Below are 26262 nucleotides of genomic sequence, written 5' to 3'. Positions count from 1 at the left end.
TTTAAAAGGTCAACTAAACTTGAGATTCCCAGCCAGTCTCCCATGCTGGTACTTGCCAAGCCTTAAGCTGCATTGCTGCTGCAATCTGACAAGAGCAGGCACATTCAGCTTAGAATGGACATTGACAGCAGCTGTTCAATTTGAACCTTCTTTTACCATCTTTGACAGAGAAACTAACACAATTTTCAGGTTCAAAAAGGTCAACGGAACTTGGGATTCCCAGCCAGTCTCCCATTATGGTACTTGCCAAGCCTTAAACTGCATTGCTGCTGTGATCTGATGAGAGCAGGCACATTCAGCTTCGAATGGCTGTTGACAGCAGCTGGTCAATTTGAACCTACTTTTACTATCTCATAGAGAAACTAACACAATTTTCAGGTACAAAAATGTAAACGGAACTTGGGATTCCCAGCCAGTCTCCCATGCTGGTACTTGCCAAGCCTTAAGCTGCATTGCTGCTGCGATCTGACGAGAGCAGGCACATTCAGCTTAGAATGGCCATTGACAGCAGCTGTTCAATTTGAACCTTCTTTTACCATCTTTGACAGAGAAACTAACACAATTTTCAGGTTCAAAAAGGTCAACGGAACTTGGGATTCCCAGCCAGTCTCCCATGCTGGTACTTGCCAAGCCTTAAGCTGCATTGCTGCTGCGATCTGATGAGAGCAGGCACATTCAGCTTCGAATGGCTGTTGACAGCAGCTGGTCAATTTGAACCTACTTTTACTATCTCATAGAGAAACTAACACAATTTTCAGGTTCAAAAAGGTCAACGGAACTTGGGATTCCCAGCCAGTCTCCCATGCTGGTACTTGCCAAGCCTTAAGCTGCATTGCTGCTGCGATCTGATGAGAGCAGGCACATTCAGCTTAGAATGGCCATTGACAGCAGCTGGTCAATTTGAACCTTCTTTTACCATCTTTGACAGAGAAACTAACACAATTTTAAGGTTCAAAAAGGTCAACAGAACTTGGGATTCCCAGCCAGTCTCCCATGCTGGTACTTGCCAAGCCTTAAGCTGCATTGCTGCTGCAATCTGACAAGAGCAGGCACATTCAGCTTAGAATGGACATTGACAGCAGCTGTTCAATTTGAACCTTCTTTTACCATCTTTGACAGAGAAACTAACACAATTTTCAGGTTCAAAAAGGTCAACGGAACTTGGGATTCCCAGCCAGTCTCCCATTCTGGTACTTGCCAAGCCTTAAACTGCATTGCTGCTGTGATCTGATGAGAGCAGGCACATTCAGCTTCGAATGGCTGTTGACAGCAGCTGGTCAATTTGAACCTACTTTTACTATCTCATAGAGAAACTAACACAATTTTCAGGTACAAAAAGGTAAACGGAACTTGGGATTCCCAGCCAGTCTCCCATGCTGGTACTTCCCAAGCCTTAAGCTGCATTGCTGCTGCGATCTGACGAGAGCAGGCACATTCAGCTTAGAATGGCCATTGACAGCAGCTGTTCAATTTGAACCTTCTTTTACCATATTTGACAGAGAAACTAACACAATTTTCAGGTTCAAAACGGTCAACGGAACTTGGGATTCCCAGCCAGTCTCCCATGCTGGTACTTGCCAAGCCTTAAGCTGCATTGCTGCTGCGATCTGATGAGAGCAGGCACATTCAGCTTCGAATGGCTGTTGAGAGCAGCTGGTCAATTTGAACCTACTTTTACTATCTCATAGAGAAACTAACACAATTTTCAGGTTCAAAAAGGTCAACGGAACTTGGGATTCCCAGCCAGTCTCCCATTCTGGTACTTGCCAAGCCTTAAACTGCATTGCTGCTGCGATCTGAGGAGAGCAGGCACATTCAACTTCAAATGGCTGTTGACAGCAGGTGGTCAATTTGAACCTACGTTTACTATCACATAGAGAAACTAACACAATTTTCAGGTTAAAAAGGTAAGCGGAACTTGGGATTCCCAGCCAGTCTCCCATGCTGGTACTTGCCAAGCCTTGATCTGCATTGCTGCTGCGATCTGATGACAGCAGGCACATTCAGCTTAGAATGGTCGTTCACAGCAGTTGTTCAATTTGAACCTTCTTTTACTATCTCATAGAGAAACTAACACAATTTTCAGGTTCAAAAAGGTCAACGGAACTTGGGATTCCCAGCCAGTCTCCCATGCTCGTACTTGCCAAGCCTTAAGCTGCATTGCTGCTGCGATCTGATGAGAGCAGGCACATTCAGCTTAGAATGGCCGTTGACAGCAGCTGTTCAATTTCAACCTTCTTTTACTATCTCATAGAGAAACTAACACAATTTTCAGGTTCAAAAAGGTCATTGGAACTTGGGATTCCCAGCCAGTCTCCCATGCTGGTACTTGCCAAGCCTTAAGCTGCATTGCTGCTGCGATCTGATGAGAGCAGGCACATTCAGCTTAGAATGGCCGTTGACAGCAGCTGTTCAATTTCAACCTTCTTTTACTATCTCATAGAGAAACTAACACAATTTTCAGGTTCAAAAAGGTCAACGGAACTTGGGATTCCCAGCCAGTCTCCCATACTGGTACTTGCCAAGCCTTAAGCTGCATTGCTGCTGCGATCTGACGAGAGCAGGCACATTCAGCTTAGAATGGCCATTGACAGCAGCTGTTCAATTTGAACCTTCTTTTACCATCTTTGACAGAGAAACTAACACAATTTTAAGGTTCAAAAAGGTCAACAGAACTTGGGATTCCCAGCCAGTCTCCCATGCTGGTACTTGCCAAGCCTTAAGCTGCATTGCTGCTGCGATCTGATGAGAGCAGGCACATTCAGCTTAGAATGGCCGTTGACAGCAGCTGTTCAATTTCAACCTTCTTTTACTATCTCATAGAGAAACTAACACAATTTTCAGGTTCAAAAAGGTTATTGGAACTTGGGATTCCCAGCCAGTCTCCCATGCTGGTACTTGCCAAGCCTTAAGCTGCATTGCTGCTGCGATCTGATGAGAGCAGGCACATTCAGCTTAGAATGGCCATTGACAGCAGCTGTTCAATTTCAACCTTCTTTTACTATCTCAAAGAGAAACTAACACAATTTTCAGGTTCAAAAAGGTTAACGGAACTTGGGATTCCCAGCCAGTCTCCCATGCTGGTACTTGCCAAGCCTTAAGCTGCATTGCTGCTGCAATCTGACGAGAGCAGGCACATTCAGCTTAGAATGGACATTGACAGCAGCTGTTCAATTTGAACCTTCTTTTACCATCTTTGACAGAGAAACTAACACAATTTTCAGGTTCAAAAAGGTCAACGGAACTTGGGATTCCCAGCCAGTCTCCCATTATGGTACTTGTTAAGCCTTAAACTGCATTGCTGCTGCGATTTGACGAGAGCAGGCACATTCAGCTTCGAATTGCTGTTGACAGCAGCTGGTCAATTTGAACCTACTTTTACTATCTCATAGAGAAACTAACACAATTTTCAGGTTCAAAAAGGTAAACGGAACTTGGGATTCCCAGCCAGTCTCCCATACTGGTACTTGCCAAGCCTTAAGCTGCATTGCTGCTGCGATCTGACGAGAGCAGGCACATTCAGCTTAGAATGGCCATTGACAGCTGCTGTCCAATTTGAACCTTCTTTTACCATATTTGACAGAGAAACTAACTCAATTTTCAGGTTCAAAAAGGTCAACGGAACTTGGGATTCCCAGCCAGTCTCCCATGCTGGTACTTGCCAAGCCTTAAGCTGCATTGCTGCTGCGATCTGACAAGAGCAGGCACATTCAGCTTAGAATGGCCGATGAAAGCAGCTGCCTAATTTCTTCCTTCTTTTAACATCTTTGACAGAGAAACTAACACAATTTTCAGGTTCAAAAAGGTCAACAGAACTTGGGATTCCCAGCCAGTCTCCCATACTGGTACTTGCCAAGCCTTAAGCTGCATTGCTGCTGCGATCTGACGAGAGCAGGCACATTCAGCTTAGAATGGCCATTGACAGCAGCTGTTCAATTTGAACCTTATTTTACCATATTTGACAGAGAAACTAACTCAATTTTCAGGTTCAAAAAGGTCAACGGAACTTGGGACTCCCAGCCAGTCTCCCATGCTGGTACTTGCCAAGCCTTAAGCTGCATTGCTGCTGCGATCTGATGAGAGCAGGCACATTCAGCTTCGAATGTCTGTTGACAACAGCTGTTCAATTTGAACCTACTTTTACTAACTCATAGAGAAACTAACACAATTTTCAGGTTCAAAAAGGTCAACGGAACTTGGGATTCCCAGCCAGTCTCCCATGCTGGTACTTGCCAAGCCTTGAGCTGCATTGCTGCTGCGATCTGACGAGAGCAGGCACATTCAGCTTAGAATTGCCGATGACAGCAGCTGTTCAATTTGAACCTTCTTTTACCATCTTTGACAGAGAAACTAACACAATTTTCAGGTTCAAAAAGGTCAACAGAACTTGGGATTCCCAGGCAGTCTCCCATTCTGGTACTTGCCAAGCCTTAAACTGCATTGCTGCTGCGATCTGAGGAGAGCAGGCACATTCAACTTCGAATGGCTGTTGACAGCAGGTGGTCAATTTGAACCTACGTTTACTATCACATAGAGAAACTAACACAATTTTCAGGTTTAAAAGGTCAACTAAACTTGAGATTCCCAGCCAGTCTCCCATGCTGGTACTTGCCAAGCCTTAAGCTGCATTGCTGCTGCGATCTGCCGAAAGCAGGCACATTCAGCTTAGAATGGACATTGACAGCAGCTGTTCAATTTGAACCTTCTTTTACCATCTTTGACAGAGAAACTAACACAATTTTCAGGTTCAAAAAGGTCAACGGAACTTGGGATTCCCAGCCAGTCTCCCATTATGGTACTTGCCAAGCCTTAAACTGCATTGCTGCTGCGATCTGACGAGAGCAGGCACATTCAGCTTCGAATGGCTGTTGACAGCAGCTGGTCAATTTGAACCTACTTTTACTATCTCATAGAGAAACTAACACAATTTTCAGGTTCAAAAAGGTAAACGGAACTTGGGATTCCCAGCCAGTCTCCCATGCTGGTACTTGCCAAGCCTTAAGCTGCATTGCTGCTGCGATCTGACGAGAGCAGGCACATTCAGCTTAGAATGGCCATTGACAGCAGCTGTTCAATTTGAACCTTCTTTTACCATATTTGACAGAGAAACTAACACAATTTTCAGGTTCAAAACGGTCAACGGAACTTGGGATGCCCAGCCAGTCTCCCATGCTGGTACTTGCCAAGCCTTAAGCTGCATTGCTGCTGCGATCTGATGAGAGCAGGCACATTCAGCTTCGAATGACTGTTGACAGCAACTGGTCATTTTGAACCTACTTTTACTATCTCATAGAGAAACTAACACAATTTTCAGGTTCAAAAAGGTCAACGGAACTTGGGATTCCCAGGCAGTCTCCCATGCTGGTACTTGCCAAGCCTTAAGCTGCATTGCTGCTGCGATCTGATGAGAGCAGGCACATTCAGCTTAGAATGGCCGTTGCCAGCAGCTGTTGAATTTCAACCTTCTTTTACTATCTCATAGAGAAACTAACACAATTTTCAGGTTCAAAAATGTAAACGGCACTTGGGATTCCCAGCCAGTCTCCCATGCTGGTACTTGCCAAGCCTTGAGCTGCATTGCTGCTGCGATCTGACAAGAGCAGGCACATTCAGCTTAGAATGGCCGATGACAGCAGCTGCCTAATTTCTACCTTCTTTTACCATCTTTGACAGAGAAACTAACACAATTTTCAGGTTCAAAAAGGTAAACGGAACTTGGGATTCCCAGCCAGTCTCCCATGCTGGTACTTGCCAAGCCTTAAGCTGCATTGCTGCTGCGATCTGACGAGAGCAGGCACATTCAGCTTAGAATGGCCATTGACAGCAGCTGTTTAATTTGAACCTTCTTTTACCATATTTGACAGAGAAACTAACACAATTTTAAGGGTCAAAAAGGTCAACGGAACTTGGGATTCCCAGCCAGTCTCCCATGCTGGTACTTGCCAAGCCTTAAGCTGCATTGCTGCTGCAATCTGACGAGAGCAGGCACATTCAGCTTAGAATGGACATTGACAGCAGCTGATCAATTTGAACCTTCTTTTACCATCTTTGACAGAGAAACTAACACAATTTTCAGGTTCAAAAAGGTCAACGGAACTTGGGATTCCCAGCCAGTCTCCCACGCTGGTACTTGCCAAGCCTTAAGCTGCATTGCTGCTGCGATCTGACGAGAGCAGGCACATTCAGCTTAGAATGGCCATTGACAGCAGCTGTTCAATTTGAACCTTCTTTTACCATCTTTGACAGAGAAACTAACACAATTTTACGGTTCAAAAAGGTCAACGGAACTTGGGATTCCCAGCCAGTCTCCCATGCTGGTACTTGCCAAGCCTTAAGCTGCATTGCTGCTGCGATCTGACGAGAACAGGCACATTCAGCTTAGAATGGCCATTGACAGCAGCTGTTCAATTTGAACCTTCTTTTACCATCTTTGACAGAGAAACTAACACAATTTTAAGGTTCAAAAAGGTCAACGGAACTTGGGATTCTCAGCCAGTCTCCCATGCTGGTACTTGCCAAGCCTTAAACTGCATTGCTGCTGCGATCTGACGAGAGCAGGCACATTCAGCTTCGAATGTCTGTTGACAACAGCTGTTCAATTTGAACCTACTTTTACTATCTCATAGAGAAACTAAAACAATTTTCAGGTTCAAAAAGGTCAACGGAACTTGGGATTCCCAGCCAGTCTCCCATGCTGGTACTTGCCAAGCCTTGAGCTGCATTCTGACGAGAGCAGGCACATTCAGCTTAGAATGGCCGATGACAGCAGCTGCCTAATTTCAACCTTCTTTTACTATCTCATAGAGAAACTAACACAGTTTTCAGGTTCAAAAAGGTCAACGGAACTTGGGATTCCCAGCCAGTCTCCCATGCTGGTCCTTGCCAAGCCTTAAGCTGCATTGCTGCTGCAATCTGACGAGAGCAGGCACATTTAGCTTAGAATGGCCGATGACAGCAGCTGCCTAATTCCTACCTTCTTTTACTATCTCATAGAGAAACTAACACAGTTTTCAGGTTCAAAAAGGTCAACGGAACTTGGCATTCCCAGCCAGTCTCCCATGCTGGTACTTGCCAAGCCTTAAGCTGCATTGCTGCTGCGATCTGACGAGAGCAGGCACATTCAGCTTAGAATGGCCATTGACAGCAGCTGTTCAATTTGAACCTTCTTTTACCATCTTTGACAGAGAAACTAACACAATTTTAAGGTTCAAAAAGGTCAACGGAACTTGGGATTCCCAGCCAGTCTCCCATGCTGGTACTTGCCAAGCCTTAAGCTGCATTGCTGCTGCGATCTGACGAGAGCAGGCACATTCAGCTTAGAATGGACATTGACAGCAGCTGTTCAATTTGAACCTTCTTTTACCATCTTTGACAGAGAAACTAACACAATTTTCAGGTTCAAAAAGGTCAACGGAACTTGGGATTCCCAGCCAGTCTCCCATTATGGTACTTGCCAAGCCTTAAACTGCATTGCTGCTGCGATCTGACGAGAGCAGGCACATTCAGCTTCGAATGGCTGTTGACACCAGCTGGTCAATTTGAACCTACGTTTACTATCACATAGAGAAACTAACACAATTTTCAGGTTTAAAAGGTCAACGGAACTTGGGATTCCCAGCCAGTCTCCCATGCTGGTACTTGCCAAGCCTTGATCTGCATTGCTGCTGCGATCTGATGAGTGCAGGCACATTCAGCTTAGAATGGTCGTTCACAGCAGTTGTTCAATTTGAACCTTCTTTTACTATCTCATAGAGAAACTAACACAATTTTAAGGTTCAAAAAGGTCAACGGAACTTGGGATTCCCAGCCAGTCTCCCATGCTGGTACTTGCTAAGCCTTAAGCTGCATTGCTGCTGCGATCTGACGAGAGCAGGCACATTCAGCTTAGAATGGCCATTGACAGCAGCTGTTCAATTTGAACCTTCTTTTACCATCTTTGACAGAGAAACTAACACAATTTTCAGGTTCAAAAAGGTCAACGGAACTTGGGATTCACAGCCAGTCTCCCATTATGGTACTTGCCAAGCCTTAAACTGCATTGCTGCTGTGATCTGACGAGAGCAGGCACATTCAGCTTCGAATGGCTGTTGACAGCAGCTGGTCAATTTGAACCTACTTTTACTATCTCATAGAGAAACTAACACAATTTTCAGGTTCAAAAAGGTAAACGGAACTTGGGATTCACAGCCAGTCTCCCATTATGGTACTTGCCAAGCCTTAAGCTGCATTGCTGCTGCGATCTGACGAGAGCAGGCACATTCAGCTTAGAATGGCAAATGACAGCAGCTGTTCAATTTGAACCTTCTTTTACCATATTTGACAGAGAAACTAACACAATTTTCAGGTTCAAAACGGTCAACGGAACTTGGGATTCCCAGCCAGTCTCCCTTGCTGGTACTTGCCAAGCCTTAAGCTGCATTGCTGCTGCGATCTGATGAGAGCAGGCACATTCAGCTTCGAATGGCTGTTGAGAGCAGCTGTTCAATTTGAACCTACTTTTACTATCTCATAGAGAAACTAACACAATTTTCAGGTTCAAAAAGGTCAACGGAACTTGGGATTCCCAGCCAGTCTCCCATTCTGGTACTTGCCAAGCCTTAAACTGCATTGCTGCTGCGATCTGAGGAGAGCAGGCACATTCAACTTCAAATGGCTGTTGACAGCAGGCGGTCAATTTGAACCTACGTTTACTATCACATAGAGAAACTAACACAATTTTCAGGTTTAAAAGGTCAGCGGAACTTGGGATTCCCAGCCAGTCTCCCATGCTGGTACTTGCCAAGCCTTGATCTGCATTGCTGCTGCGATCTGATGAGAGCAGGCACATTCAGCTTAGAATGGTCGTTCACAGCAGTTGTTCAATTTGAACCTTCTTTTACTATCTCATAGAGAAACTAACACAATTTTCAGGTACAAAAAGGTCAACGGAACTTGGGATTCCCAGCCAGTCTCCCATGCTCGTACTTGCCAAGCCTTAAGCTGCATTGCTGCTGCGATCTGATGAGAGCAGGCACATTCAGCTTAGAATGGCCGTTGACAGCAGCTGTTCAATTTCAACCTTCTTTTACTATCTCATAGAGAAACTAACACAATTTTCAGGTTCAAAAAGGTCATTGGAACTTGGGATTCCCAGCCAGTCTCCCATGCTGGTACTTGCCAAGCCTTAAGCTGCATTGCTGCTGCGATCTGATGAGAGCAGGCACATTCAGCTTAGAATGGCCGTTGACAGCAGCTGTTCAATTTCAACCTTCTTTTACTATCTCATAGAGAAACTAACACAATTTTCAGGTTCAAAAAGGTCAACGGAACTTGGGATTCCCAGCCAGTCTCCCATGCTGGTACTTGCCAAGCCTTAAGCTGCATTGCTGCTGCGATCTGACGAGAGCAGGCACATTCAGCTTAGAATGGCCGATGAAAGCAGCTGCCTAATTTCTTCCTTCTTTTAACATCTTTGACAGAGAAACTAACACAATTTTCAGGTTCAAAAAGGTCAACAGAACTTGGGATTCCCAGCCAGTCTCCCATACTGGTACTTGCCAAGCCTTAAGCTGCATTGCTGCTGCGATCTGACGAGAGCAGGCACATTCAGCTTAGAATGGCCATTGACAGCAGCTGTTCAATTTGAACCTTATTTTACCATATTTGACAGAGAAACTAACTCAATTTTCAGGTTCAAAAAGGTCAACGGAACTTGGGACTCCCAGCCAGTCTCCCATGCTGGTACTTGCCAAGCCTTAAGCTGCATTGCTGCTGCGATCTGATGAGAGCAGGCACATTCAGCTTCGAATGTCTGTTGACAACAGCTGTTCAATTTGAACCTACTTTTACTAACTCATAGAGAAACTAACACAATTTTCAGGTTCAAAAAGGTCAACGGAACTTGGGATTCCCAGCCAGTCTCCCATGCTGGTACTTGCCAAGCCTTGAGCTGCATTGCTGCTGCGATCTGACGAGAGCAGGCACATTCAGCTTAGAATGGCCGATGACAGCAGCTGTTCAATTTGAACCTTCTTTTACCATCTTTGACAGAGAAACTAACACAATTTTCAGGTTCAAAAAGGTCATTGGAACTTGGGATTCCCAGCAAGTCTCCCATTATGGTACTTGCCAAGCCTTAAACTGCATTGCTGCTGCGATCTGACGAGAGCGGGCACATTCAGCTTTGAATGGCTGTTGACAGCAGCTGGTCAATTTGAACCTACTTTTAATATCTCATAGAGAAACTAACACAATTTTCAGGTTCAAAAAGGTAAACAGGACTTGGGATTCCCAGCCAGTCTCCCATGCTGGTACTTGCTAAGCCTTAAGCTGCATTGCTGCTCCGATCTGATGAGAGCAGGCACATTCAGCTTCGAATGGTTGTTGACAGCAGCTGGTCAATTTGAACCTACTTTTACTATCTCATAGAGAAACTAACACAATTTTCAGGTTCAAAAAGGTCAACAGAACTTGGGATTCCCAGGCAGTCTCCCATTCTGGTACTTGCCAAGCCTTAAACTGCATTGCTGCTGCGATCTGAGGAGAGCAGGCACATTCAACTTCGAATGGCTGTTGACAGCAGGTGGTCAATTTGAACCTACGTTTACTATCACATAGAGAAACTAACACAATTTTCAGGTTTAAAAGGTCAACGGAACTTGAGATTCCCAGCCAGTCTCCCATGCTGGTACTTGCCAAGCCTTAAGCTGCATTGCTGCTGCGATCTGCCGAAAGCAGGCACATTCAGCTTAGAATGGACATTGACAGCAGCTGTTCAATTTGAACCTTCTTTTACCATCTTTGACAGAGAAACTAACACAATTTTCAGGTTCAAAAAGGTCAACGGAACTTGGGATTCCCAGCCAGTCTCCCATTATGGTACTTGCCAAGCCTTAAACTGCATTGCTGCTGCGATCTGACGAGAGCAGGCACATTCAGCTTCGAATGGCTGTTGACAGCAGCTGGTCAATTTGAACCTACTTTTACTATCTCATAGAGAAACTAACACAATTTTCAGGTTCAAAAAGGTAAACGGAACTTGGGATTCCCAGCCAGTCTCCCATGCTGGTACTTGCCAAGCCTTAAGCTGCATTGCTGCTGCGATCTGACGAGAGCAGGCACATTCAGCTTAGAATGGCCATTGACAGCAGCTGTTCAATTTGAACCTTCTTTTACCATATTTGACAGAGAAACTAACACAATTTTCAGGTTCAAAATGGTCAACGGAACTTGGGATGCCCAGCCAGTCTCGCATGCTGGTACTTGCCAAGCCTTAAGCTGCATTGCTGCTGCGATCTGATGAGAGCAGGCACATTCAGCTTCGAATGACTGTTGACAGCAACTGGTCATTTTGAACCTACTTTTACTATCTCATAGAGAAACTAACACAATTTTCAGGTTCAAAAAGGTCAACGGAACTTGGGATTCCCAGGCAGTCTCCCATGCTGGTACTTGCCAAGCCTTAAGCTGCATTGCTGCTGCGATCTGATGAGAGCAGGCACATTCAGCTTAGAATGGCCGTTGCCAGCAGCTGTTGAATTTCAACCTTCTTTTACTATCTCATAGAGAAACTAACACAATTTTCAGGTTCAAAAATGTAAACGGCACTTGGGATTCCCAGCCAGTCTCCCATGCTGGTACTTGCCAAGCCTTGATCTGCATTGCTGCTGCGATCTGACAAGAGCAGGCACATTCAGCTTAGAATGGCCGATCACAGCAGCTGCCTAATTTCTACCTTCTTTTACCATCTTTGACAGAGAAACTAACACAATTTTCAGGTTCAAAAAGGTAAACGGAACTTGGGATTCCCAGCCAGTCTCCCATGCTGGTACTTGCCAAGCCTTAAGCTGCATTGCTGCTGCGATCTGACGAGAGCAGGCACATTCAGCTTAGAATGGCCATTGACAGCAGCTGTTTAATTTGAACCTTCTTTTACCATATTTGACAGAGAAACTAACACAATTTTCAGGTTCAAAAAGGTCAACGGAACTTGGGATTCCCAGCCAGTCTCCCACGCTGGTACTTGCCAAGCCTTAAGCTGCATTGCTGCTGCGATCTGACGAGAGCAGGCACATTCAGCTTAGAATGGCCATTGACAGCAGCTGTTCAATTTGAACCTTCTTTTACCATCTTTTACAGAGAAACTAACACAATTTTAAGGTTCAAAAAGGTCAACGGAACTTGGGATTCCCAGCCAGTCTCCCATGCTGGTACTTGCCAAGCCTTAAGCTGCATTGCTGCTGCAATCTGACGAGAGCAGGCACATTCAGCTTAGAATGGACATTGACAGCAGCTGATCAATTTGAACCTTCTTTTACCATCTTTGACAGAGAAACTAACACAATTTTCAGGTTCAAAAAGGTCAACGGAACTTGGGATTCCCAGCCAGTCTCCCACGCTGGTACTTGCCAAGCCTTAAGCTGCATTGCTGCTGCGATCTGACGAGAGCAGGCACATTCAGCTTAGAATGGCCATTGACAGCAGCTGTTCAATTTGAACCTTCTTTTACCATCTTTGACAGAGAAACTAACACAATTTTACGGTTCAAAAAGGTCAACGGAACTTGGGATTCCCAGCCAGTCTCCCATGCTGGTACTTGCCAAGCCTTAAGCTGCATTGCTGCTGCGATCTGACGAGAACAGGCACATTCAGCTTAGAATGGCCATTGACAGCAGCTGTTCAATTTGAACCTTCTTTTACCATCTTTGACAGAGAAACTAACACAATTTTAAGGTTCAAAAAGGTCATCGGAACTTGGGATTCTCAGCCAGTCTTCCATGCTGGTACTTGCCAAGCCTTAAACTGCATTGCTGCTGCGATCTGACGAGAGCAGGCACATTCAGCTTCGAATGTCTGTTGACAACAGCTGTTCAATTTGAACCTACTTTTACTATCTCATAGAGAAACTAAAACAATTTTCAGGTTCAAAAAGGTCAACGGAACTTGGGATTCCCAGCCAGTCTCCCATGCTGGTACTTGCCAAGCCTTGAGCTGCATTCTGACGAGAGCAGGCACATTCAGCTTAGAATGGCCGATGACAGCAGCTGCCTAATTTCAACCTTCTTTTACTATCTCATAGAGAAACTAACACAGTTTTCAGGTTCAAAAAGGTCAACGGAACTTGGGATTCCCAGCCAGTCTCCCATGCTGGTCCTTGCCAAGCCTTAAGCTGCATTGCTGCTGCGATCTGACGAGAGCAGGCACATTCAGCTTAGAATGGCCATTGACAGCAGCTGTTCAATTTGAACCTTCTTTTACCATCTTTGACAGAGAAACTAACACAATTTTAAGGTTCAAAAAGGTCAACGGAACTTGGGATTCCCAGCCAGTCTCCCATGCTGGTACTTGCCAAGCCTTAAGCTGCATTGCTGCTGCGATCTGACGAGAGCAGGCACATTCAGCTTAGAATGGACATTGACAGCAGCTGTTCAATTTGAACCTTCTTTTACCATCTTTGACAGAGAAACTAACACAATTTTCAGGTTCAAAAAGGTCAACGGAACTTGGGATTCCCAGCCAGTCTCCCATTCTGGTACTTGCCAAGCCTTAAACTGCATTGCTGCTGCGATCTGACGAGAGCAGGCACATTCAGCTTCGAATGGCTGTTGACAGCAGCTGGTCAATTTGAACCTACGTTTACTATCACATAGAGAAACTAACACAATTTTCAGGTTTAAAAGGTCAACGGAACTTGGGATTCCCAGCCAGTCTCCCATGCTGGTACTTGCCAAGCCTTGATCTGCATTGCTGCTGCGATCTGATGAGTGCAGGCACATTCAGCTTAGAATGGTCGTTCACAGCAGTTGTTCAATTTGAACCTTCTTTTACTATCTCATAGAGAAACTAACACAATTTTAAGGTTCAAAAAGGTCAACGGAACTTGGGATTCCCAGCCAGTCTCCCATGCTGGTACTTGCCAAGCCTTAAGCTGCATTGCTGCTGCGATCTGACGAGAGCAGGCACATTCAGCTTAGAATGGCCATTGACAGCAGCTGTTCAATTTGAACCTTCTTTTACCATCTTTGACAGAGAAACTAACACAATTTTCAGGTTCAAAAAGGTCAACGGAACTTGGGATTCCCAGCCAGTCTCCCATTATGGTACTTGCCAAGCCTTAAACTGCATTGCTGCTGCGATCTGACAAGAGCAGGCACATTCAGCTTCGAATGGCTGTTGACAGCAGCTGGTCAATTTGAACCTACTTTTACTATCTCATAGAGAAACTAACACAATTTTCAGGTTCAAAAAGGTAAACGGAACTTGGGATTCCCAGCCAGTCTCCCATGCTGGTACTTGCCAAGCCTTAAGCTGCATTGCTGCTGCGATCTGACGAGAGCAGGCACATTCAGCTTAGAATGGCCATTGACAGCAGCTGTTCAATTTGAACCTTCTTTTACCATATTTGACAGAGAAACTAACACAATTTTCAGGTTAAAAACGGTCAACGGAACTTGGGATTCCCAGCCAGTCTCCCATGCTGGTACTTGCCAAGCCTTAAGCTGCATTGCTGCTGCGATCTGATGAGAGCAGGCACATTCAGCTTCGAATGGCTGTTGACAGCAGCTGGTCAATTTGAACCTACTTTTACTATCTCATAGAGAAACTAACACAATTTTCAGGTTCAAAAAGGTCAACGGAACTTGGGATTCCCAGCCAGTCTCCCATTCTGGTACTTGCCAAGCCTTAAACTGCATTGCTGCTGCGATCTGAGGAGAGCAGGCACATTCAACTTCGAATGGCTGTTGACAGCAGGTGGTCAATTTGAACCTACGTTTACTATCACATAGAGAAACTAACACAATTTTCAGGTTTAAAAGGTCAACGGAACTTGGGATTCCCAGCCAGTCTCCCATGCTGGTACTTGCCAAGCCTTCATCTGCATTGCTGCTGCGATCTGATGAGAGCAGGCACATTCAGCTTAGAATGGTCGTTCACAGCAGTTGTTCAATTTGAACCTTCTTTTACTATCTCATAGAGAAACTAACACAATTTTCAGGTTCAAAAAGGTCAACGGAACTTGGGATTCCCAGCCAGTCTCCCATGCTGGTACTTGCCAAGCCTTAAGCTGCATTGCTGCTGCGATCTGACGAGAGCAGGCACATTCAGCTTAGAATGGCCGATGAAAGCAGCTGCCTAATTTCTTCCTTCTTTTAACATCTTTGACAGAGAAACTAACACAATTTTCAGGTTCAAAAAGGTCAACAGAACTTGGGATTCCCAGCCAGTCTCCCATACTGGTACTTGCCAAGCCTTAAGCTGCATTGCTGCTGCGATCTGACGAGAGCAGGCACATTCAGCTTAGAATGGCCGATGACAGCAGCTGTTCAATTTGAACCTTCTTTTACCATCTTTGACAGAGAAACTAACACAATTTTCAGGTTCAAAAAGGTCATTGGAACTTGGGATTCCAAGCCAGTCTCCCATGCTGGTACTTGCCAAGCCTTAAGCTGCATTGCTGCTGCGATCTGATGAGAGCAGGCACATTCAGCTTAGAATGGCCGTTGACAGCAGCTGTTCAATTTCAACCTTCTTTTACTATCTCATAGAGAAACTAACACAATTTTCAGGTTCAAAAAGGTCAACGGCACTTGGGATTCCCAGCCAGTCTCCCATGCTGGTACTTGCCAAGCCTTAAGCTGCATTGCTGCTGCGATCTGACGAGAGCAGGCACATTCAGCTTAGAATGGCCGATGACAGCAGCAGTTCAATTTGAACCTTCTTTTACCATCTTTGACAGAGAAACTAACACAATTTTCAGGTTCAAAAAGGTCAACGGAACTTGGGATTCCCAGGCAGTCTCCCATTCTGGTACTTGCCAAACCTTAAACTGCATTGCTGCTGCGATCTGAGGAGAGCAGGCACATTCAACTTCGAATGGCTGTTGACAGCAGGTGGTCAATTTGAACCTACGTTTACTATCACATAGAGAAACTTACACAATTTTCAGGTTCAAAAAGGGCAACGGCACTTGGGATTCCCAGACAGTCTCCCATGCTGGTACTTGCCAAGCCTTAAGCTGCATTGCTGCTGCGATCTTACAAGAGCAGGCACATTCAGCTTAGAATGGCCATTGACAGCAGCTGGTCAATTTGAACCTTCTTTTACCATCTTTGACAGAGAAACTAACACAATTTTCAGGTTCAAAAAGGTCAACGGAACTTGGGATTCCCAGCCAGTCTCCCACGCTGGTACTTGCCAAGCCTTAAGCTGCATTGCTGCTGCGATCTGACGAGAGCAGGCACATTTAGCTTAGAATGGCCATTGACAGCAGCTGTTCAATTTGAACCTTCTTTTACCATCTTTGACAGAGAAACTAACACAATTTTACGGTTCAAAAAGGTCAACGGAACTTGGGATTCCCAGCCAGTCTCCCATGCTGGTACTTGCCAAGCCTTAAGCTGCATTGCTGCTGCGATCTGACGAGAACAGGCACATTCAGCTTAGAATGGCCATTGACAGCAGCTGTTCAATTTGAACCTTCTTTTACCATCTTTGACAGAGAAACTAACACAATTTTAAGGTTCAAAAAGGTCATCGGAACTTGGGATTCTCAGCCAGTCTTCCATGCTGGTACTTGCCAAGCCTTAAACTGCATTGCTGCTGCGATCTGACGAGAGCAGGCACATTCAGCTTCGAATGTCTGTTGACAACAGCTGTTCAATTTGAACCTACTTTTACTATCTCATAGAGAAACTAAAACAATTTTCAGGTTCAAAAAGGTCAACGGAACTTGGGATTCCCAGCCAGTCTCCCATGCTGGTACTTGCCAAGCCTTGAGCTGCATTCTGACGAGAGCAGGCACATTCAGCTTAGAATGGCCGATGACAGCAGCTGCCTAATTTCAACCTTCTTTTACTATCTCATAGAGAAACTAACACAGTTTTCAGGTTCAAAAAGGTCAACGGAACTTGGGATTCCCAGCCAGTCTCCCATGCTGGTCCTTGCCAAGCCTTAAGCTGCATTGCTGCTGCGATCTGACGAGAGCAGGCACATTCAGCTTAGAATGGCCATTGACAGCAGCTGTTCAATTTGAACCTTCTTTTACCATCTTTGACAGAGAAACTAACACAATTTTAAGGTTCAAAAAGGTCAACGGAACTTGGGATTCCCAGCCAGTCTCCCATGCTGGTACTTGCCAAGCCTTAAGCTGCATTGCTGCTGCGATCTGACGAGAGCAGGCACATTCAGCTTAGAATGGACATTGACAGCAGCTGTTCAATTTGAACCTTCTTTTACCATCTTTGACAGAGAAACTAACACAATTTTCAGGTTCAAAAAGGTCAACGGAACTTGGGATTCCCAGCCAGTCTCCCATTATGGTACTTGCCAAGCCTTAAACTGCATTGCTGCTGCGATCTGACGAGAGCAGGCACATTCAGCTTCGAATGGCTGTTGACAGCAGCTGGTCAATTTGAACCTACGTTTACTATCACATAGAGAAACTAACACAATTTTCAGGTTTAAAAGGTCAACGGAACTTGGGATTCCCAGCCAGTCTCCCATGCTGGTACTTGCCAAGCCTTGATCTGCATTGCTGCTGCGATCTGATGAGTGCAGGCACATTCAGCTTAGAATGGTCGTTCACAGCAGTTGTTCAATTTGAACCTTCTTTTACTATCTCATAGAGAAACTAACACAATTTTAAGGTTCAAAAAGGTCAACGGAACTTGGGATTCCCAGCCAGTCTCCCATGCTGGTACTTGCCAAGCCTTAAGCTGCATTGCTGCTGCGATCTGACGAGAGCAGGCACATTCAGCTTAGAATGGCCATTGACAGCAGCTGTTCAATTTGAACCTTCTTTTACCATCTTTGACAGAGAAACTAACACAATTTTCAGGTTCAAAAAGGTCAACGGAACTTGGGATTCCCAGCCAGTCTCCCATTATGGTACTTGCCAAGCCTTAAACTGCATTGCTGCTGCGATCTGACAAGAGCAGGCACATTCAGCTTCGAATGGCTGTTGACAGCGGCTGGTCAATTTGAACCTACTTTTACTATCTCATAGAGAAACTAACACAATTTTCAGGTTCAAAAAGGTAAACGGAACTTGGGATTCCCAGCCAGTCTCCCATGCTGGTACTTGCCAAGCCTTAAGCTGCATTGCTGCTGCGATCTGACGAGAGCAGGCACATTCAGCTTAGAATGGCCATTGACAGCAGCTGTTCAATTTGAACCTTCTTTTACCATATTTGACAGAGAAACTAACACAATTTTCAGGTTAAAAACGGTCAACGGAACTTGGGATTCCCAGCCAGTCTCCCATGCTGGTACTTGCCAAGCCTTAAGCTGCATTGCTGCTGCGATCTGACGAGAGCAGGCACATTCAGCTTAGAATGGACATTGACAGCAGCTGTTTAATTTGAACCTTCTTTTACTATCTCATAGAGAAACTAACACAATTTTCAGGTTCAAAAAGGTCAACGGAACTTGGGATTCCCAGCCAGTCTCCCATGCTGGTACTTGCCTAGCCTTAAGCTGCATTGCTGCTGCGATCTGACGAGAGCAGGCACATTCAGCTTAGAATGGACATTGACAGCAGCTGATCAATTTGAACCTTCTTTTACCATATTTGACAGAGAAACTAACACAATTTTCAGGTTCAAGACGGTCAACGGAACTTGGGATTCCCAGCCAGTCTCCCATGCTGGTACTTGCCAAGCCTTAAGCTGCATTGCTGCTGCGATCTGATGAGAGCAGGCACATTCAGCTTCGAATGGCTGTTGACAGCAGCTGGTCATTTTGAACCTTCTTTTACTATCTCATAGAGAAACTAACACAATTTTCAGGTTCAAAAATGTCAACGGAACTTGGGATTCCCAGGCAGTCTCCCATGCTGGTACTTGCCAAGCCTTAAGCTGCATTGCTGCTGCGATCTGACGAGAGCAGGCACATTCAGCTTAGAATGGACATTGACAGCAGCTGTTCAATTTTAACCTTCTTTTACCATCTTTGACAGAGAAACTAACACAATTTTCAGGTTCAAAAAGGTAAACGGAACTTGGGATTCCCAGCCAGTCTCCCATGCTGGTATTTGCCAAGCCTTAAGCTGCATTGCTGCTGCGATCTGATGAGAGCAGGCACATTCAGCTTAGAATGGTCGTTCACAGCAGTTGTTCAATTTGAACCTTCTTTTACTATCTCATAGAGAAACTAACACAATTTTCAGGTTCAAAAAGGTCAACGGAACTTGGGATTCCCAGCCAGTCTCCCATGCTGGTACTTGCCAAGCCTTGAGCTGCATTGCTGCTGCGATCTGACGAGAGCAGGCACATTCAGCTTAGAATGGCTGTTGACAGCAGCTGGTCAATTTGAACCTACTTTTACTATCTCATAGAGAAACTAACACAATGTTCAGGTTCAAAAAGGTAAACGGAACTTGGGATTCCCAGCCAGTCTCCCATGCTGGTATTTGCCAAGCCTTAAGCTGCATTGCTGCTGCGATCTGATGAGAGCAGGCACATTCAGCTTAGAATGGTCGTTCACAGCAGTTGTTCAATTTGAACCTTCTTTTACTATCTCATAGAGAAACTAACACAATTTTCAGGTTCAAAAAGGTCAACGGAACTTGGGATTCCCAGCCAGTCTCCCATGCTGGTACTTGCCAAGCCTTGAGCTGCATTGCTGCTGCGATCTGACGAGAGCAGGCACATTCAGCTTAGAATGGCCGATGACAGCAGCTGCCTAATTTCTACCTTCTTTTACCATCTTTGACAGAGAAACTAACACAATTTTCAGGTTCAAAAAGGTCAACAGAACTTGGGATTCCCAGCCAGTCTCCCATGCTGGTACTTGCCAAGCCTTAAGCTGCATTGCTGCTGCGATCTGACAAGAGCAGGCACATTCAGCTTAGAATGGCCATTGACAGCAGCCGTTCAATTTGAACCTTCTTTTACCATCTTTGACAGAGAAACTAACACAATTTTAAGGTTCAAAAAGGTCAACGGAACTTGGGATTCCCAGCCAGTCTCCCATGCTGGTACTTGCCAAGCCTTAAGCTGCATTGCTGCTGCGATCTGACGAGAGCAGGCACATTCAGCTTAGAATGGACATTGACACCAGCTGTTCAATTTGAACCTTTTTTTACCATCTTTGACAGAGAAACTAACACAATTTTCAGGTTCAAAAAGGTCAATGGAACTTGGTATTCCCAGCCAGTCTCCCATTCTGGTACTTGCCAAGCCTTAGACTGCATTGCTGCTGCGATCTGACGAGAGCAGGCACATTCAGCTTAGAATGGACATTGACAGCAGCTGTTCAATTTTAACCTTCTTTTACCATCTTTGACAGAGAAACTAACACAATTTTCAGGTTCAAAAAGGTCAACGGAACTTGGGATTCCCAGCCAGTCTCCCATTATGGTACTTGCCAAGCCTTAAACTGCATTGCTGCTGCGATCTGACGAGAGCAGGCACATTCAGCTTCGAATGGCTGTTGACACCAGCTGGTCAATTTGAACCTACTTTTACTATCTCATAGAGAAACTAACACAATTTTCAGGTTCAAAAAGGTAAACGGAACTTAGGATTCCCAGCCAGTCTCCCATGCTGGTACTTGCCAAGCCTTAAGCTGCATTGGCTGCTGCGATCTGACGAGAGCAGGCACATTCAGCTTAGAATGGACATTGACAGCAGCTGTTCAATTTTAACCTTCTTTTACCATCTTTGACAGAGAAACTAACACAATTTTCAGGTTCAAAAAGGTCAACGGAACTTGGGATTCCCAGCCAGTCTCCCATTATGGTACTTGCCAAGCCTTAAACTGCATTGCTGCTGCGATCTGACGAGAGCAGGCACATTCAGCTTCGAATGGCTGTTGACACCAGCTGGTCAATTTGAACCTACTTTTACTATCTCATAGAGAAACTAACACAATTTTCAGGTTCAAAAAGGTAAACGGAACTTAGGATTCCCAGCCAGTCTCCCATACTGGTACTTGCCAAACCTTAAGCTGCATTGCTGCTGCGATCTGACGAGAGCAGGCACATTCAGCTTAGAATGGCCGTTGACAGCAGCTGTTCAATTTGAACCTTCTTTTACTATCTCATAGAGAAACTAACACAATTTTCAGGTTCAAAAAGGTCAACGGAACTTGGGATTCCCAGCCAGTCTCCCATGCTGGTACTTGCCAAGCCTTAAGCTGCATTGCTGCTGCGATCTGACGAGAGCAGGCACATTCAGCTTAGAATGGCCGTTGACAGCAGCTGTTCAGTTTGAACCTTCTTTTACTATCTCATAGAGAAACTAACACAATTTTCAGGTTCAAAAAGGTCAACGGAACTTGGGATTCCCAGCCAGTCTCCCATGCTGGTACTTGCCAAGCCTTAAGCTGCTGCGATCTGACGAGAGCAGGCACATTCAGCTTAGAATGGCCGTTGACAGCAGCTGTTCAATTTGAACCTTCTTTTACTATCTCATAGAGAAACTAACACAATTTTCAGGTTCAAAAAGGTCAACAGAACTTGGGATTCCCAGTCAGTCTCCCATGCTGGTACTTGCCAAGCCTTAAGCTGCATTGCTGCTGCGATCTGACGAGAGCAGGCACATTCAGCTTAGAATGGCTGTTGACAGCAGCAGCTGTTCAATTTGAACCTTCTTTTACTATCTCATAGAGAAACTAACACAATTTTCAGGTTCAAAAAGGTCAACGGAACTTGGGATTCCCAGCCAGTCTCCCATGCTGGTACTTGCCAAGCCTTAAACTGCATTGCTGCTGCGATCTGACGAGAGCAGGCACATTCAGCTTAGAATGGCCGTTGACAGCAGCTGCTCAGTTTGAACCTTCTTTTACTATCTCATAGAGAAACTAACACAATTTTCAGGTTCAAAAAGGTCAACGGAACTTGGGATTCCCAGCCAGTCTCCCATGCTGGTACTTGCCAAGCATTAAGCTGCATTGCTGCTGCGATCTGACGAGAGCAGGCACATACAGCTTAGAATGGCCATTGACAGCAGCTGTTCAATTTGAACCTTCTTTTACCATCTTTGACAGAGAAACTAACAATTTATAGGTTCAAAAAGGTCAACGGAACTTGGGATTCCCAGCCAGTCTCCCATGCTGGTACTTGCCAAGCCTTAAGCTGCATTGCTGCTGCGATCTGACGAGAGCAGGCACATTCAGCTTAGAATGGCTGTTGACAGCAGCTGTTCAATTTGAACCTTCTTTTACTATCTCATAGAGAAACTAACACAATTTTCAGGTTCAAAAAGGTCAACGGAACTTGGGATTCCCAGCCAGTCTCCCATGCTGGTACTTGCCAAGCCTTAAGCTGCATTGCTGCTGCGATCTGACGAGAGCAGGCACATTCAGCTTAGAATGGCCGTTGACAGCAGCTGTTCAGTTTGAACCTTCTTTTACTATCTCATAGAGAAACTAACACAATTTTCAGGTTCAAAAAGGTCAACGGAACTTGGGATTCCGAGCCAGTCTCCCATGCTGGTACTTGCCAAGCCTTAAGCTGCATTGGCTGCTGCGATCTGACGAGAGCAGGCACATTCAGCTTAGAATGGACGTTGACAGCAGCTGTTCAATTTGAACCTTCTTTTACCATCTTTGACAGAGAAACTAACAATTTTCAGGTTCAAAAAGATCAACGGAACTTGGGATTCCCAGCCAGTCTCCCATGCTGGTACTTGCCAAGCCTTAAGCTGCATTGCTGCTGCGATCTGACGAGAGCAGGCACATTCAGCTTAGAATGGCCGTTGACAGCAGCTGTTCAATTTGAACCTTCTTTTACTATCTCATAGAGAAACTAACACAATTTTCAGGTTCAAAAAGGTCAACGGAACTTGGGATTCCCAGCCAGTCTCCCATGCTGGTACTTGCCAAGCCTTAAGCTGCATTGATGCTGCGATCTGACGAGAGCAGGCACATTCAGCTTAGAATGGCCGTTGACAGCAGCTGTTCAGTTTGAACCTTCTTTTACTATCTCATAGAGAAACTAACACAATTTTCAGGTTCAAAAATGTCAACGGAACTTGGGATTCCCAGCCAGTCTCCCATGCTGGTACTTGCCAAGCCTTAAGCTGCTGCGATCTGACGAGAGCAGGCACATTCAGCTTAGAATGGCCGTTGACAGCAGCTGTTCAGTTTGAACCTTCTTTTACTATCTCATAGAGAAACTAACACAATTTTCTGGTTCAAAAAGGTCAACGGAACTTCGGATTCCCAGCCAGTCTCCCATGCTGGTACTTGCCAAGCCTTAAGCTGCTGCGATCTGACGAGAGCAGGCACATTCAGCTTAGAATGGCCGTTGACAGCAGCTGTTCAATTTGAACCTTCTTTTACTATCTCATAGAGAAACTAACACAATTTTCAGGTTCAAAAAGGTCAACAGAACTTGGGATTCCCAGCCAGTCTCCCATGCTGGTACTTGCCAAGCCTTAAGCTGCATTGCTGCTGTGATCTGACGAGAGCAGGCACATTCAGCTTAGATTGGCTGTTGACAGCAGCTGTACAATTTGAACCTTCTTTTACTATCTCATAGAGAAACTAACACAATTTTCAGGTTCAAAAAGGTCAACGGAACTTGGGATTCCCAGCCAGTCTCCCATGCTGGTACTTGCCAAGCCTTAAGCTGCATTGATGCTGCGATCTGACGAGAGCAGGCACATTCAGCTTAGAATGGCCGTTGACAGCAGCTGTTCAGTTTGAACCTTCTTTTACTATCTCATAGAGAAACTAACACAATTTTCAGGTTAAAAATATCAACGGAACTTGGGATTCCCAGCCAGTCTCCCATGCTGGTACTTGCCAAGCCTTAAGCTGCATTGCTGCTGCGATCTGACGAGAGCAGGCACATTCAGCTTAGAATGGCCGTTGACAGCAGCTGTTCAGTTTGAACCTTCTTTTACTATCTCATAGAGAAACTAACACAATTTTCAGGTTCAAAAAGGTCAACGGAACTTGGGATTCCCAGCCAGTCTCCCATGCTGGTACTTGCCAAGCCTTAAGCTGCATTGCTGCTGCGATCTGACGAGATCAGGCACATTCAGCTTAGAATGGCGGTTGACAGCAGATATTCAATTTGAACCTTCTTTTACTATCTCATAGAGAAACTAACACAATTTTCAGGTTCAAAAAGGTCAACGGAACTTGGGATTCCCAGCCAGTCTCCCATGCTGGTACTTGCCAAGCCTTAAGCTGCATTGCTGCTGTGATCTGACGAGAGCCGGCACATTCAGCTTAGAATGGCCGTTGACAGCAGCTGTTCAGTTTGAACCTTCTTTTACTATCTCATAGAGAAACTAACACAATTTTCAGGTTCAAAAAGGTCAACGGAACTTGGGATTCCCAGCCAGTCTCCCATGCTGGTACTTGCCAAGCCTTAAGCTGCATTGCTGCTGCGATCTGACGAGAGCACGCACATTCAGCTTAGAATGGCCGTTGACAGCAGCTGTTCAATTTGAACCTTCTTTTACTATCTCATAGAGAAACTAACACAATTTTCAGGTTCAAAAAGGTCAACAGAACTTGGGATTCCCAGCCAGTCTCCCATACTGGTACTTGCCAAGCCTTAAGCTGCATTGCTGCTGCGATCTGACGAGAGCAGGCACATTCAGCTTAGAATGGCCGTTGACAGCAGCTGTTCAATTTGAACCTTCTTTTACTATCTCATAGAAAAACTAACACAATTTTCAGGTTCAAAAAGGTCAACAGAACTTGGGATTCCCAGCCAGTCTCCCATGCTGGTACTTGCCAAGCCTTAAGCTGCATTGCTGCTGCTATCTGACGAGAGCAGGCACATTCAGCTTAGAATGGCCGTTGACAGCAGCTGTTCAATTTGAACCTTCTTTTACTATCTCATAGAGAAACTAACACAATTTTCAGGTTCAAAAAGGTCAACGGAACTTGGGATTCCCAGCCAGTCTCCCATGCTGGTACTTGCCAAGCCTTAAGCTGCATTGCTGCTGCGATCTGACGAGAGCACGCACATTCAGCTTAGAATGGCCGTTGACAGCAGCTGTTCAATTTGAACCTTCTTTTACTATCTCATAGAGAAACTAACACAATTTTCAGGTTCAAAAAGGTCAACAGAACTTGGGATTCGCAGCCAGTCTCCCATACTGGTACTTGCCAAGCCTTAAGCTGCATTGCTGCTGCGCTCTGACGAGAGCACGCACATTCAGCTTAGAATGGCCGTTGACAGCAGCTGTTCAATTTGAACCTTCTTTTACTATCTCATAGAGAAACTAACACAATTTTCAGGTTCAAAAATGTCAACGGAACTTGGGATTCCCAGCCAGTCTCCCATACTGGTACTTGCCAAGCCTTAAGCTGCATTGCTGCTGCGATCTGACGAGAGCAGGCACATTCTGCTTAGAATGGCCGTTAACAGCAGCTGTTCAATTTGAACCTTCTTTTACTATCTCATAGAAAAACTAACACAATTTTCAGGTTCAAAAAGGTCAACAGAACTTGGGATTCCCAGACAGTCTCCCATGCTGGTACTTGCCAAGCCTTAAGCTGCATTGCTGCTGCGATCTGACGAGAGCAGGCACATTCAGCTTAGAATGGCCGTTGACAGCAGCTGTTCAATTTGAACCTTCTTTTACTATCTCATAGAGAAACTAACACAATTTTCAGGTTCAAAAAGGTCAACGGAACTTGGGATTCCCAGCCAGTCTCCCATGCTGGTACTTGCCAAGCCTTAAGCTGCATTGCTGCTGCGATCTGACGAGAGCAGGCACATTCAGCTTAGAATGGCCGTTAACAGCAGCTGTTCAGTTTGAACCTTCTTTTACTATCTCATAGAGAAACTAACACAATTTTCAGGTTCAAAAAGGTCAACGGAACTTGGGATTCCCAGCCAGTCTCCCATGCTGGTACTTGCCAAGCCTTAAGCTGCTGCGATCTGACGAGAGCAGGCACATTCAGCTTAGAATGGCCGTTGACAGCAGCTGTTCAATTTGAACCTTCTTTTACTATCTCATAGAGAAACTAACACAATTTTCAGGTTCAAAAAGATCAACAGAACTTGGGATTCCCAGTCAGTCTCCCATGCTGGTACTTGCCAAGCCTTAAGCTGCATTGCTGCTGCGATCTGACAAGAGCAGGCACATTCAGCTTAGAATGGCTGTTGACAGCAGCTGTTCAATTTGAACCTTCTTTTACTATCTCATAGAGAAACTAACACAATTTTCAGGTTCAAAAAGGTCAACGGAACTTGGGATTCCCAGCCAGTCTCCCATGCTGGTACTTGCCAAGCCTTAAACTGCATTGCTGCTGCGATCTGACGAGAGCAGGCACATTCAGCTTAGAATGGCCGTTGACAGCAGCTGTTCAGTT

The 26262-nt window shown here is 45.2% G+C and overlaps 84 pseudogenes; all 84 read right to left on the bottom strand.

Moving 5' to 3' along the window:
- Positions 1 to 387: 387 nt before the first annotated feature.
- LOC140093831 (5S ribosomal RNA) lies at positions 388 to 506 on the bottom strand (annotated as a pseudogene).
- Positions 507 to 578: 72 nt separating this feature from the next.
- On the bottom strand, positions 579 to 697 carry LOC140096296 (5S ribosomal RNA; annotated as a pseudogene).
- Positions 698 to 767: 70 nt separating this feature from the next.
- On the bottom strand, positions 768 to 886 carry LOC140078473 (5S ribosomal RNA; annotated as a pseudogene).
- A 452-nt stretch (positions 887 to 1338) lies between these two features.
- Positions 1339 to 1457, bottom strand: LOC140085441 (5S ribosomal RNA; annotated as a pseudogene).
- Positions 1458 to 2095: 638 nt separating this feature from the next.
- Positions 2096 to 2214, bottom strand: LOC140083260 (5S ribosomal RNA; annotated as a pseudogene).
- Positions 2215 to 2284: 70 nt separating this feature from the next.
- On the bottom strand, positions 2285 to 2403 carry LOC140095614 (5S ribosomal RNA; annotated as a pseudogene).
- A 70-nt stretch (positions 2404 to 2473) lies between these two features.
- On the bottom strand, positions 2474 to 2592 carry LOC140082400 (5S ribosomal RNA; annotated as a pseudogene).
- Positions 2593 to 2664: 72 nt separating this feature from the next.
- Positions 2665 to 2783, bottom strand: LOC140080435 (5S ribosomal RNA; annotated as a pseudogene).
- A 70-nt stretch (positions 2784 to 2853) lies between these two features.
- LOC140097783 (5S ribosomal RNA) lies at positions 2854 to 2972 on the bottom strand (annotated as a pseudogene).
- Positions 2973 to 3422: 450 nt separating this feature from the next.
- LOC140090783 (5S ribosomal RNA) lies at positions 3423 to 3541 on the bottom strand (annotated as a pseudogene).
- Positions 3542 to 3804: 263 nt separating this feature from the next.
- On the bottom strand, positions 3805 to 3923 carry LOC140083655 (5S ribosomal RNA; annotated as a pseudogene).
- Positions 3924 to 3995: 72 nt separating this feature from the next.
- On the bottom strand, positions 3996 to 4114 carry LOC140093783 (5S ribosomal RNA; annotated as a pseudogene).
- A 70-nt stretch (positions 4115 to 4184) lies between these two features.
- Positions 4185 to 4303, bottom strand: LOC140094340 (5S ribosomal RNA; annotated as a pseudogene).
- Positions 4304 to 4375: 72 nt separating this feature from the next.
- Positions 4376 to 4494, bottom strand: LOC140096195 (5S ribosomal RNA; annotated as a pseudogene).
- A 449-nt stretch (positions 4495 to 4943) lies between these two features.
- On the bottom strand, positions 4944 to 5062 carry LOC140090811 (5S ribosomal RNA; annotated as a pseudogene).
- Positions 5063 to 5323: 261 nt separating this feature from the next.
- On the bottom strand, positions 5324 to 5442 carry LOC140079214 (5S ribosomal RNA; annotated as a pseudogene).
- Positions 5443 to 5512: 70 nt separating this feature from the next.
- LOC140096423 (5S ribosomal RNA) lies at positions 5513 to 5631 on the bottom strand (annotated as a pseudogene).
- Positions 5632 to 5703: 72 nt separating this feature from the next.
- LOC140090810 (5S ribosomal RNA) lies at positions 5704 to 5822 on the bottom strand (annotated as a pseudogene).
- Positions 5823 to 6085: 263 nt separating this feature from the next.
- On the bottom strand, positions 6086 to 6204 carry LOC140083546 (5S ribosomal RNA; annotated as a pseudogene).
- Positions 6205 to 6276: 72 nt separating this feature from the next.
- On the bottom strand, positions 6277 to 6395 carry LOC140086407 (5S ribosomal RNA; annotated as a pseudogene).
- Positions 6396 to 7023: 628 nt separating this feature from the next.
- LOC140084634 (5S ribosomal RNA) lies at positions 7024 to 7142 on the bottom strand (annotated as a pseudogene).
- A 72-nt stretch (positions 7143 to 7214) lies between these two features.
- On the bottom strand, positions 7215 to 7333 carry LOC140093817 (5S ribosomal RNA; annotated as a pseudogene).
- A 449-nt stretch (positions 7334 to 7782) lies between these two features.
- Positions 7783 to 7901, bottom strand: LOC140092576 (5S ribosomal RNA; annotated as a pseudogene).
- Positions 7902 to 8919: 1018 nt separating this feature from the next.
- On the bottom strand, positions 8920 to 9038 carry LOC140083258 (5S ribosomal RNA; annotated as a pseudogene).
- A 70-nt stretch (positions 9039 to 9108) lies between these two features.
- On the bottom strand, positions 9109 to 9227 carry LOC140095613 (5S ribosomal RNA; annotated as a pseudogene).
- Positions 9228 to 9297: 70 nt separating this feature from the next.
- Positions 9298 to 9416, bottom strand: LOC140092888 (5S ribosomal RNA; annotated as a pseudogene).
- Positions 9417 to 9488: 72 nt separating this feature from the next.
- Positions 9489 to 9607, bottom strand: LOC140083654 (5S ribosomal RNA; annotated as a pseudogene).
- Positions 9608 to 9679: 72 nt separating this feature from the next.
- LOC140093782 (5S ribosomal RNA) lies at positions 9680 to 9798 on the bottom strand (annotated as a pseudogene).
- Positions 9799 to 9868: 70 nt separating this feature from the next.
- On the bottom strand, positions 9869 to 9987 carry LOC140088570 (5S ribosomal RNA; annotated as a pseudogene).
- A 450-nt stretch (positions 9988 to 10437) lies between these two features.
- LOC140096194 (5S ribosomal RNA) lies at positions 10438 to 10556 on the bottom strand (annotated as a pseudogene).
- A 449-nt stretch (positions 10557 to 11005) lies between these two features.
- On the bottom strand, positions 11006 to 11124 carry LOC140090809 (5S ribosomal RNA; annotated as a pseudogene).
- Positions 11125 to 11385: 261 nt separating this feature from the next.
- Positions 11386 to 11504, bottom strand: LOC140079201 (5S ribosomal RNA; annotated as a pseudogene).
- A 261-nt stretch (positions 11505 to 11765) lies between these two features.
- LOC140090808 (5S ribosomal RNA) lies at positions 11766 to 11884 on the bottom strand (annotated as a pseudogene).
- Positions 11885 to 11956: 72 nt separating this feature from the next.
- Positions 11957 to 12075, bottom strand: LOC140083545 (5S ribosomal RNA; annotated as a pseudogene).
- Positions 12076 to 12338: 263 nt separating this feature from the next.
- On the bottom strand, positions 12339 to 12457 carry LOC140083544 (5S ribosomal RNA; annotated as a pseudogene).
- A 72-nt stretch (positions 12458 to 12529) lies between these two features.
- Positions 12530 to 12648, bottom strand: LOC140086406 (5S ribosomal RNA; annotated as a pseudogene).
- A 439-nt stretch (positions 12649 to 13087) lies between these two features.
- LOC140097864 (5S ribosomal RNA) lies at positions 13088 to 13206 on the bottom strand (annotated as a pseudogene).
- Positions 13207 to 13278: 72 nt separating this feature from the next.
- Positions 13279 to 13397, bottom strand: LOC140093816 (5S ribosomal RNA; annotated as a pseudogene).
- A 449-nt stretch (positions 13398 to 13846) lies between these two features.
- Positions 13847 to 13965, bottom strand: LOC140082883 (5S ribosomal RNA; annotated as a pseudogene).
- Positions 13966 to 14226: 261 nt separating this feature from the next.
- On the bottom strand, positions 14227 to 14345 carry LOC140090807 (5S ribosomal RNA; annotated as a pseudogene).
- Positions 14346 to 14417: 72 nt separating this feature from the next.
- LOC140096294 (5S ribosomal RNA) lies at positions 14418 to 14536 on the bottom strand (annotated as a pseudogene).
- Positions 14537 to 14983: 447 nt separating this feature from the next.
- On the bottom strand, positions 14984 to 15102 carry LOC140092887 (5S ribosomal RNA; annotated as a pseudogene).
- A 72-nt stretch (positions 15103 to 15174) lies between these two features.
- On the bottom strand, positions 15175 to 15293 carry LOC140087850 (5S ribosomal RNA; annotated as a pseudogene).
- A 261-nt stretch (positions 15294 to 15554) lies between these two features.
- On the bottom strand, positions 15555 to 15673 carry LOC140084185 (5S ribosomal RNA; annotated as a pseudogene).
- A 261-nt stretch (positions 15674 to 15934) lies between these two features.
- LOC140087929 (5S ribosomal RNA) lies at positions 15935 to 16053 on the bottom strand (annotated as a pseudogene).
- Positions 16054 to 16125: 72 nt separating this feature from the next.
- On the bottom strand, positions 16126 to 16244 carry LOC140093693 (5S ribosomal RNA; annotated as a pseudogene).
- Positions 16245 to 16316: 72 nt separating this feature from the next.
- LOC140086405 (5S ribosomal RNA) lies at positions 16317 to 16435 on the bottom strand (annotated as a pseudogene).
- A 439-nt stretch (positions 16436 to 16874) lies between these two features.
- LOC140097863 (5S ribosomal RNA) lies at positions 16875 to 16993 on the bottom strand (annotated as a pseudogene).
- Positions 16994 to 17065: 72 nt separating this feature from the next.
- Positions 17066 to 17184, bottom strand: LOC140093814 (5S ribosomal RNA; annotated as a pseudogene).
- A 449-nt stretch (positions 17185 to 17633) lies between these two features.
- LOC140082882 (5S ribosomal RNA) lies at positions 17634 to 17752 on the bottom strand (annotated as a pseudogene).
- A 261-nt stretch (positions 17753 to 18013) lies between these two features.
- LOC140090806 (5S ribosomal RNA) lies at positions 18014 to 18132 on the bottom strand (annotated as a pseudogene).
- A 72-nt stretch (positions 18133 to 18204) lies between these two features.
- On the bottom strand, positions 18205 to 18323 carry LOC140093813 (5S ribosomal RNA; annotated as a pseudogene).
- A 70-nt stretch (positions 18324 to 18393) lies between these two features.
- On the bottom strand, positions 18394 to 18512 carry LOC140092432 (5S ribosomal RNA; annotated as a pseudogene).
- Positions 18513 to 18584: 72 nt separating this feature from the next.
- LOC140096293 (5S ribosomal RNA) lies at positions 18585 to 18703 on the bottom strand (annotated as a pseudogene).
- A 70-nt stretch (positions 18704 to 18773) lies between these two features.
- On the bottom strand, positions 18774 to 18892 carry LOC140090212 (5S ribosomal RNA; annotated as a pseudogene).
- A 72-nt stretch (positions 18893 to 18964) lies between these two features.
- Positions 18965 to 19083, bottom strand: LOC140097853 (5S ribosomal RNA; annotated as a pseudogene).
- A 70-nt stretch (positions 19084 to 19153) lies between these two features.
- Positions 19154 to 19272, bottom strand: LOC140092333 (5S ribosomal RNA; annotated as a pseudogene).
- Positions 19273 to 19342: 70 nt separating this feature from the next.
- Positions 19343 to 19461, bottom strand: LOC140097852 (5S ribosomal RNA; annotated as a pseudogene).
- A 70-nt stretch (positions 19462 to 19531) lies between these two features.
- LOC140088569 (5S ribosomal RNA) lies at positions 19532 to 19650 on the bottom strand (annotated as a pseudogene).
- A 72-nt stretch (positions 19651 to 19722) lies between these two features.
- LOC140094425 (5S ribosomal RNA) lies at positions 19723 to 19841 on the bottom strand (annotated as a pseudogene).
- Positions 19842 to 19913: 72 nt separating this feature from the next.
- On the bottom strand, positions 19914 to 20032 carry LOC140093811 (5S ribosomal RNA; annotated as a pseudogene).
- Positions 20033 to 20865: 833 nt separating this feature from the next.
- Positions 20866 to 20984, bottom strand: LOC140097687 (5S ribosomal RNA; annotated as a pseudogene).
- A 70-nt stretch (positions 20985 to 21054) lies between these two features.
- On the bottom strand, positions 21055 to 21173 carry LOC140078306 (5S ribosomal RNA; annotated as a pseudogene).
- Positions 21174 to 21424: 251 nt separating this feature from the next.
- LOC140081604 (5S ribosomal RNA) lies at positions 21425 to 21543 on the bottom strand (annotated as a pseudogene).
- Positions 21544 to 21616: 73 nt separating this feature from the next.
- On the bottom strand, positions 21617 to 21735 carry LOC140083249 (5S ribosomal RNA; annotated as a pseudogene).
- Positions 21736 to 21805: 70 nt separating this feature from the next.
- On the bottom strand, positions 21806 to 21924 carry LOC140097481 (5S ribosomal RNA; annotated as a pseudogene).
- Positions 21925 to 21994: 70 nt separating this feature from the next.
- LOC140090168 (5S ribosomal RNA) lies at positions 21995 to 22113 on the bottom strand (annotated as a pseudogene).
- A 70-nt stretch (positions 22114 to 22183) lies between these two features.
- LOC140078305 (5S ribosomal RNA) lies at positions 22184 to 22302 on the bottom strand (annotated as a pseudogene).
- A 260-nt stretch (positions 22303 to 22562) lies between these two features.
- On the bottom strand, positions 22563 to 22681 carry LOC140083390 (5S ribosomal RNA; annotated as a pseudogene).
- Positions 22682 to 22751: 70 nt separating this feature from the next.
- LOC140084582 (5S ribosomal RNA) lies at positions 22752 to 22870 on the bottom strand (annotated as a pseudogene).
- A 432-nt stretch (positions 22871 to 23302) lies between these two features.
- Positions 23303 to 23421, bottom strand: LOC140096440 (5S ribosomal RNA; annotated as a pseudogene).
- A 70-nt stretch (positions 23422 to 23491) lies between these two features.
- Positions 23492 to 23610, bottom strand: LOC140084581 (5S ribosomal RNA; annotated as a pseudogene).
- Positions 23611 to 23679: 69 nt separating this feature from the next.
- Positions 23680 to 23798, bottom strand: LOC140086434 (5S ribosomal RNA; annotated as a pseudogene).
- Positions 23799 to 23868: 70 nt separating this feature from the next.
- Positions 23869 to 23987, bottom strand: LOC140097854 (5S ribosomal RNA; annotated as a pseudogene).
- A 70-nt stretch (positions 23988 to 24057) lies between these two features.
- Positions 24058 to 24176, bottom strand: LOC140096693 (5S ribosomal RNA; annotated as a pseudogene).
- Positions 24177 to 24246: 70 nt separating this feature from the next.
- Positions 24247 to 24365, bottom strand: LOC140087380 (5S ribosomal RNA; annotated as a pseudogene).
- Positions 24366 to 24435: 70 nt separating this feature from the next.
- On the bottom strand, positions 24436 to 24554 carry LOC140078712 (5S ribosomal RNA; annotated as a pseudogene).
- A 70-nt stretch (positions 24555 to 24624) lies between these two features.
- On the bottom strand, positions 24625 to 24743 carry LOC140091641 (5S ribosomal RNA; annotated as a pseudogene).
- Positions 24744 to 24813: 70 nt separating this feature from the next.
- LOC140087379 (5S ribosomal RNA) lies at positions 24814 to 24932 on the bottom strand (annotated as a pseudogene).
- A 259-nt stretch (positions 24933 to 25191) lies between these two features.
- On the bottom strand, positions 25192 to 25310 carry LOC140095046 (5S ribosomal RNA; annotated as a pseudogene).
- Positions 25311 to 25380: 70 nt separating this feature from the next.
- LOC140079133 (5S ribosomal RNA) lies at positions 25381 to 25499 on the bottom strand (annotated as a pseudogene).
- A 70-nt stretch (positions 25500 to 25569) lies between these two features.
- On the bottom strand, positions 25570 to 25688 carry LOC140082973 (5S ribosomal RNA; annotated as a pseudogene).
- A 251-nt stretch (positions 25689 to 25939) lies between these two features.
- Positions 25940 to 26058, bottom strand: LOC140095329 (5S ribosomal RNA; annotated as a pseudogene).
- A 70-nt stretch (positions 26059 to 26128) lies between these two features.
- LOC140083248 (5S ribosomal RNA) lies at positions 26129 to 26247 on the bottom strand (annotated as a pseudogene).
- Positions 26248 to 26262: the final 15 nt, after the last annotated feature.

The sequence above is a fragment of the Engystomops pustulosus genome, chromosome 9 (genome assembly GCF_040894005.1).
Source record: "Engystomops pustulosus chromosome 9, aEngPut4.maternal, whole genome shotgun sequence".
Classification (NCBI taxonomy): domain Eukaryota; kingdom Metazoa; phylum Chordata; class Amphibia; order Anura; family Leptodactylidae; genus Engystomops; species Engystomops pustulosus.
The sequence above is the reverse complement of the archived record's forward strand: the minus strand, read 5'-3'. Positions and strand labels throughout refer to the sequence as shown.